Here is an 8,100-nt window from a genome sequence, read left to right on the forward strand (position 1 = left end):
AATAATCATTTATGATTCTGAGCAGTTTTACTATCAGTGGATTTACCTAAAATCTAATATATATCAACCAGCTCTGTCTTCTGGATTCAGAAGACATTCCAGCAACATAAAAAGAAATAAGACGTATGTTACGTTTCATTCCACAATAAAAGAAAAGTGGTCATTTCAGCTACAGGTTCCTACAAAAGTACCCTAGGTCTGTGGATTCTTTAAAAATGCAAACCTTTTCACCCATTCCTTAGTAATGAGAAATAGAGAGAGGGAAAGAGGATATCATGACCTCTAATTTAGAGGCAGCATTTTAGTGCTGTAAATACCTGAATGGTAAGGATTTCTCCTTTTTGACATTTCGTTATTTTCCTATCTGTTTTTTTTTTCCACATAAAATCAACATAGGCTAGTTCCCTAAAAATGTCCATTTTAACAACTTTTGAGTAGATTCTAGCTGTAACGTCTGTAAACAATTTAATAAACTACGCAATTTATTGTAGTATGTGGTTTTAGCCAAATGAGAGAATCAGCAGGGAAAAGGAAAAGGAAAAGGAAAAGGAAAAGGAAAAGGAAAAGGAAAAAAGGAGAGGGGAGGAGAGGGGAGGAGAAAAAAAGAGGAGAAGAGAAGAGAAACATTGTCAGTGCTTTTTGTTTTGTTTCTTAATTACACGGGAAAACAACAACAACAACAAACATCAAAAACAAACAAACAAACAAACAAACAGCAATACCAAGCTCTTAGTGCAGAGAAAAGAAATAAAAGATAAAACAATAACGTATTTATTAGGTAACCTTAAGGCCAGACTGGAAAGCACTGCCCATGCTCATAAGAGGCCTGAGGATTTTCTCATTGGTAAAGGTAAAGGCTTCAAATTTTAACCCCAATGTGGATTATTAGGCTAGATATTGTGTAGTGGTTGGAATTTCACAACTATTCATTTGTTGTTGTTGTTGTTTCCCCAATTTGAAGAATGGCAAATGAAGTACAGTGGAAGAAGCAGAGAAATGTCCTGAATCTGACTCTGGTGTGAAAAAACACTTTCTCACAAACATTAAGTAAATGTGATGATGATTTAAAACCTGAGATAAATCTTCTAAACTGAAGTACATGGCATTGCACTGTCACTTTCTGAAAAGCTGTAAATCTTCAATCTGCTAAGTGTACGTTACACGGCAATGCTTAACAGTTCTCAGCCATGCTTCCCTCAAAGGCGGAAAAGTAATTTGTTATTGTTCTGTGCTGGGAACAAATTAACTCAACACCAGCTCAGCTAAGGTTAATGAAGTTTTAGTTGCTGAGGTAGGGTCAAACCTTTGCCTGTTTATCTTTCCAGTACCTCTTTGTTCCCTGTCTTGTTCTTAGTGGAATGAGTAATAGTAACTCTAGCCACAAGATAGCAGGTAGTCCATGCAGAGGAGTTAGAACTCTGTTCCTCTTGGTGGTAGACTTCACCATAGTCACAATCATGCCTTTTATTATTAAATTAATGTAAAACTGTGAACTGATTGAATACACAGTTAATGCCAGACATTGTTGAGAAGTGTGTTAGATCATACTCGTAGTATTTATATATGGTTCATTAAGAAGACAATATAAGTCAACTGAGCTCAGCTGCAGATAGGAAGTTGTCCATGCAACTATCAGGAGGTTTTTCTCTAAGCAATTATTTTAACGGGAGTCATTGTTGTTTGCAATAGTATTATTATTACAGTTTTAGGAGCAATTGTGAAAAAGAAAAAGGAAAAAAGAAAAAAGAAAAAGAAAAAAGAAAAAAAAAAGAAAAAAAGAAAAAAGAAAAAAGAAAAAAAATAGAAAAAAGAAAAAAGAAAAAAGAAAAGAAGAAAAAAGAAAAAAGAAAAAAAAAAAAGCAGCTTGGTCCTCCTCAAAACTAGAAACTAAGTTAATGTCCTTGAGTATTACTGATTAATAACACAGTGAATAGAAATTCATACAGAGAAAGCTCCCTTGTAACTCTGAAATTCACCATGCCAGGATGCAGATCAGTGAAGATCTACTTTCTAAGTTTATGTGTAGGTAGCAATATGTCACAGACCCATGTATTGATAACTTGAGTTTGGAGAACATTTCTGTGATGTTTCTTTGGTCTTTGTCCTACCTGTTCCTACCACAAGCCACTTCCAGATACTCAGGAAGTATATTCCTGAACTGCTGATGGAAGAAAAGCAGACATTTCTTGTTTTTGTTTTTCCTGGCCTACTGAAGTATGTTGAGAAGGCTTTTGAGCCTCCAGGTGTGTGCCTGGGGCCTCATCATGTCCCAGTGGCATACTACAGTAGGAGCCAGAATTCCTGCCCTATTTTCTCCCACTCATTTGTATTGGCTAGGCAATTTGGAAGTACAGGTGGTCTTGAGGCACCCAAAGGGCTTTGGGAAAGGAGCTGTTTAGAAATATACAGAAAGACAAGGATTTCTGAATATACAGAAGAATCATCAAGCAAAATAGCTACAAAGGCCCCTCAAGATTTTGTTGTGAGGAAAAAGTAAAACACATTCACTGCAAGACTTGTGAACATGGACAAAATTTCTGCAACACTGGAGTAACATTTTAGATAATGTTGAAGTAAGGGTTTGGGCTAGAATTTGTGTTTCTAGGTATCATTTCACTGTTTTTAGTTATGACTATGTTTTAGTAAGGAAGAACTCTTTTTCTCCTGGGATTTGGGGATACTCTTAAGTGCCTATCTTTATTTCATTTTGACTCTCAGGAGATGGGATGACCACATTTTAGCTAAAGTAGTTGGGAAAATCCTGATAAAAGATTCTAAATTAAAAAGAAAACTATCTGTGGTTTACCAGCATTTCTTTCTCTGTCTCTGGATGGTTCTGGTTAGATTTGTACCAGAGAAACAATAACAACAAAGAGGATACAACAAGGACCCTCACACATGAAATCTTACCCCCATGCAAATAACTGCAATAGATAAAAAGCAATCCTTCATTCCTGGCTATAGGAACAAGAATTCCAGCTCTCTGCTTTGATAACTAACTCCTTGCAAATGGAGCACATTAGAAAAGTCTGTTCTCCAAAAATACCTTGATGTTTAATCCCTGCTGATCCTATCCTGTTGTGCTGCATCTTCTTGCCAGAAACCACCAGTTTGCAGACTTCTCAGCTCCTTCTGTCTTTACAAAGGCTTCTGCTTTTGGTGCTAATCTACTGCTGAACTGGTATTGGCATGGATTTGCTGACTTTCCAGACAACTGCCAACATCTGCAAATCCTGGACAACGGTTTTTTGTGTACCCACAGAGCAAATCTGGTATGCATGCTGCGAGACCTAGTGTAATGTAGAATAGTGGTCCTGTCCTTTCTTATTTTATGCCAGTTGCATCTCCTATCCCTATGGGTTTGTTGGTTTATTTTTGATGATGGGAAAAGAATCAAATAGTTGATATGAGAGGTATCTAAATGTCCCCCAAACAGTATTCTGAAAAATAAATACTCTTGTAAGAAATACGGATATTTGTTACAAATGACAGATCAATTTCCTTTACTGCTGTCTAGTACCTATATTATTTTCCAGTGCTCAGGTAGAAGTTTTTTTGCTCCCATATTAACAGTGGTGTAAAGCAGAAAGACAGTGAATGTGAGTGAGAATAAACACAAAAGCATTGGCATCTTAAGTGTTTTCCTAGTGATTTTGAAAAGCTGTCTTTCTTATATAATATATTCATTCAGCAGTTATGAACATCTGTGAGTACTAACAAATGAACTTAACACTGTTGGTGATTAGAGGTGACTGAGCAGAGAAAGGAAATTACCTAAGTTTCTGTAGGCAATCAATTATATGTAACAAATATGACTTACTAATAACAGTAGAAATATACTTGGTTTCCTTTTAATGACAGCACACTTATTAGAGTATTCTTTCTAGCAAGACTCCACTAACATCAGAAATTTTATACATGAGCAGGAAACAAAATGAAAGATACTGAAAGTAAAGCTACTTCAGGTGCTTTTGAATGTAGAAGTGAAATGTATCTAAGTTTGAGAAATTCCATACATTCATCAGGCAAGCAGGGAGAGGATCACATAACTTTCTGCTGTCCTTTCTCAGACTGTTACTGTTGGCTTAATGTTTATTCACAGTGCTTTATATATCATACATTATTAATCAGATTTTAATGAGAAGTTCTCTGTTTTTATGTTCCAGTTTGTTATGTAGCAATTACAGCAGGGTAATCAAGTCTTGAGTTCTTTTCTTTAAGATCTAGTACTGTGATCTTCCACTCTCATGCATCTTAGACAGTACTAAATTAATTAAAAATTATAACTGAAATTCCCCAACTGAAACATCACAGAAGTTTTCTCAGAACACTGTCTATCTCCTGTAAATGTTCCAGATCAAGTTGCAAGAATGCTGATTTCATTAGAAAACCAAAAGAGAAACTGCCAGGGAGAGGAAGGAGAGGAGCCTTGCAGGTTTCAGATACCAAAAAAATCAAGAGGCCTAAACTAGCCAGAAAATCCTTCTTAAAGAAGCAGCCATAGTGAGTTTTCTAAAGCACATGTACTTTTGTAATGTTTGACTTGAACAGAACTGGTAGAACTTAGAGCATTTCTGCCTTACTGAGTTTCAGAGAAAGTGGTTTTAGATCATAAAGACCAAGCTAACAAGAAATCACAAACTTGGCTTTAAGGCAAGTGTCCTATTCACAAGACCCAGAGAGAGTCTCCTAGGTAAATAACAGCATTAAATACTTGTATATCATGTTTTGCCTGTAAGCATAATTTTATGTTTTGCAAATATGCCAGTAAACTTCATCAACGCTCTTTGAGGTAGGCAAGAATTGGGTTGTCCTCTGTAATGGTTGGTTTTTGTCCTCTGCTGGGGGGAGCCAGGGACCATGAAGACAAAAGGGTCTGTCATTGGGGATTGACGGTTGCCAGTGACATTTGAAGAGGGTTGGGACTGGGAGGGAATGACACACTCCCAGTCTTTCCTCTCCTCTGCCAATGCAGAGTATAACAAAAATGCAGCAATTTCTAGGGTGGAACAATGCAGCTGCTCGAAGGCAACCAGCAACGGTACAAGCGCAACAAAATTGCACAGTTTATAGTAGGGAACAGAGAGTAATATCAAGTTTAAATGAATTTGCAGAATTCAAAAAGACAGACTATAATTTTATCAGTTGGAATTTCAGCAGGGTGCTGGGATTTACACTTTTATTCATCTAAAATATTTGGGAAACTATAATGAGTGTCAGGACCTCTTATTCTGAAAGCAGCCTGAGGCAGAACAGCCTTGACCACTGCAGAGCAGTAGGTCCATACTTAGCAGAAAGGAAAAGGGAGAATTGCTGGTACAATCCATGTGCTCAGCAATTCTTAACTGTGTCTCAGTGGCCCCTCTGATTTTGTTTTTGGGTACTCTGACCAGATGCTTCTTTAGTGTCTGATACTGCAAAAAAAAGGGGTAAGGAATTATTTCTTCCTTTACTGTGGTCCCATGAAATAGGACTAATGGACAGTGGATAGTCACTGTAGGAAGTACCTAACTAACACCAGTTATTTAGGAGAAAATTATGAAGCAATGAATGTATGCCCAGGATTTTAACATTACTGAATTATTTTCCCTATATAACAGCAGCTAGATCAGTGTAATATTCTAAAAACCCTTTGCTGTTTGTTTTTATTTTATATAGGGCAGTGTTTAGAGGGTTTACTCCTATAATATTTTCTAACTGCCACTGAGATTATTTAACAAAGAGATCAGTATTCACTTCTGTTGTATATGTTTTTACATATACATATTTTTAGAGTTCTTAGCTTTTTATATTAGAAATGCAACTGAGTCACAACATTGATCCATTTCTTCTTTCAGTAGGGTGCTGTTTCCTGAAATATTACATTTTTCCTTTTTCTCACATTTTTTTAGTCTGACCTCATCATCACATTTTCTTTATAGAAAAAAAAAAAAAGAAAAAGAAAAACATATTCGATTGTTTTTTTTTAAAGTTTTCTTTTGTTTTAAACAAAAATGCAACCTTTGTAAATATACATTTTCATTTTGCTTGTGAAGTGCTTTACAGCAAACCATAAATTGTTCTCCATAGATCTTAACTATACAGAAGACAAAATATTAGAGAAGATTATTGTGAGTATATGTAAGCAACACAGGAAAAAGAAAGGCAACTTTATATGTGAAAGACCCTTCTGATGTTATCAAAACCAAACCTGTTGTTATGTCTACAGGACATACAAATGAAATTAAGTGGAGAAAAAAACAGCATCAAAAACGACAAAAAGTCTTCTAGCATGTAAGACCTTTGGATTTTTATGAACTGTTTTATATGAACCTTGTGATGAAATAGTCTTTTCTTTAAAGAGCATACCCAATACTGTCTACATCTTCCCTTACAGAATAGTTCAGAATATATTTGATAGATAATATTTCATATAACACTGAACTGCAGATGCTTGTCTTGTCACAGCTATATGTTAACACAATCAATGTTAAAGGCTGCAAAAGTTGTAGTATAGCTATCACCAGGAGAGATAACATGTCTGTATCTCATGCATCACAGTGCTGTTCTTATTCTTCCTGGCAGCTTGTGCTAAGGGTGTATTTTAAAGATGTTCTTTAAATGAAAAGGTTAGGTAGGGATTTAGTTTTCCCTGAAACATGCATTGTCTTAATGCAGTGTGCTGTGACATAGAGATACAGAGTTCTGCACAGTTTGTCTGTGAGGGGCTTCTGTAGGCCACTGGTAGTTATTTCAGGGAACAGATCAATCCCAAATAATTCTTAATCCTAAATAATTCTCCTATGAAGAAAGGCTGAGAGAGCTGGGGCTGTTCAGTCTAAAAAAGAGAAGGCTCCAGTGTGACTTTATGGCAACTTTTCAGTACTTAGAGGGGGTTTATAAAAAAGATGGAGAGCAACTTTTTGCTCAGTCAGATAATGACAGGACAAGGGGGAATAGTTTTAAACTAAAAGAGAGAAGATTGAGATTAGATGTTAGGAGGAAATTCTTCACTCTGTAGGTGGTGAGGCACTGGAACAGATTACCCAGAGAATCTGTGGATGCCCCATCCCTGGAGGTGTTCAAGACCAGGCTGGACGAGGCCTTTGGCAACCAGATCTAGTGGGTGGTGGTCCATTTCAGAGGAGTTGGAACTAGATGGTCTTTGAGGTCCCTTCCAACCCAAGCTGTTCTATGGTTCTATGAATTAAAGTAATTAATCCACTTCCTCCTCCCCACCCCACCAAAAAAAAAAAAAAAAAAAAAAAAAAAAAGTTTCTGAAAGATTTGAGTTACTCCTCTTTGGATTCCGAGTTAGTTTGTTTGGGTTCTATAACCAGTATCTTCCAAAGTGATGGAAGTCTGTTTTCTTTTTTTTTCAGAGCTAATAAAAAAAATCTGAAAACTTTAAATTAGAGATTTTGGTGGCAGAGGATTTGCTATCTTTTTTAATTGGGATGAAGAAAAGCATGTAGATTTAGACAAGTTCCTCTACTGACTTCACCAATACTAACTCCAAATTAGGTCTTAAGTAAATCACGTTATTTCTCAGTAGCATTGTATAGGTACAACTTCAGGATGAACTGAATTTTTAACCTACAAGTTCTTCATTACTAATGATGATAGAGAAGAAATCAGTCTGATTCAAAGATTTTATGGTAAAGTTTAATTTAAACAATTTAACTAAAATGAAGTGACAACAGTTTAGTGATACTGCAATGTCATTTTTATGAAATTATTTTCCAGATCAGTAATGCACTTAAATCTCTAACGATGTTTGCACACTTCTGAAATCGAAGACCTTAAATTACTTTTAATGTTTACAGGTGGAAACTGCAGGTAAATATTACTTGTAGCTTCAAAACATCAGGACCATGACATGCTGGGTACATTTTTCTCAACATTCCACACTAATGGCAGGTGGAAGTCAAGCTGTGGCCTCCAAAAAACAGGTGTTTGATGCATTTCCAGAACTGGCCTGAAATGTGGGCTTCTCTATGCAATCTCTTGCTGATCTCCACTTTCAGCTTCGCTAGAGCTGATTTCAGGGAGGAAAAATCTGATAGTAATTATTCAGTGGCCAAGTAAGTGCAAGGCCCTTCTGTGCTGAATTATCACAGC

Source organism: Netta rufina (genome assembly GCF_964035555.1).
Source record: "Netta rufina genome assembly, chromosome: 4".
Lineage (NCBI taxonomy): Eukaryota > Metazoa > Chordata > Aves > Anseriformes > Anatidae > Netta > Netta rufina.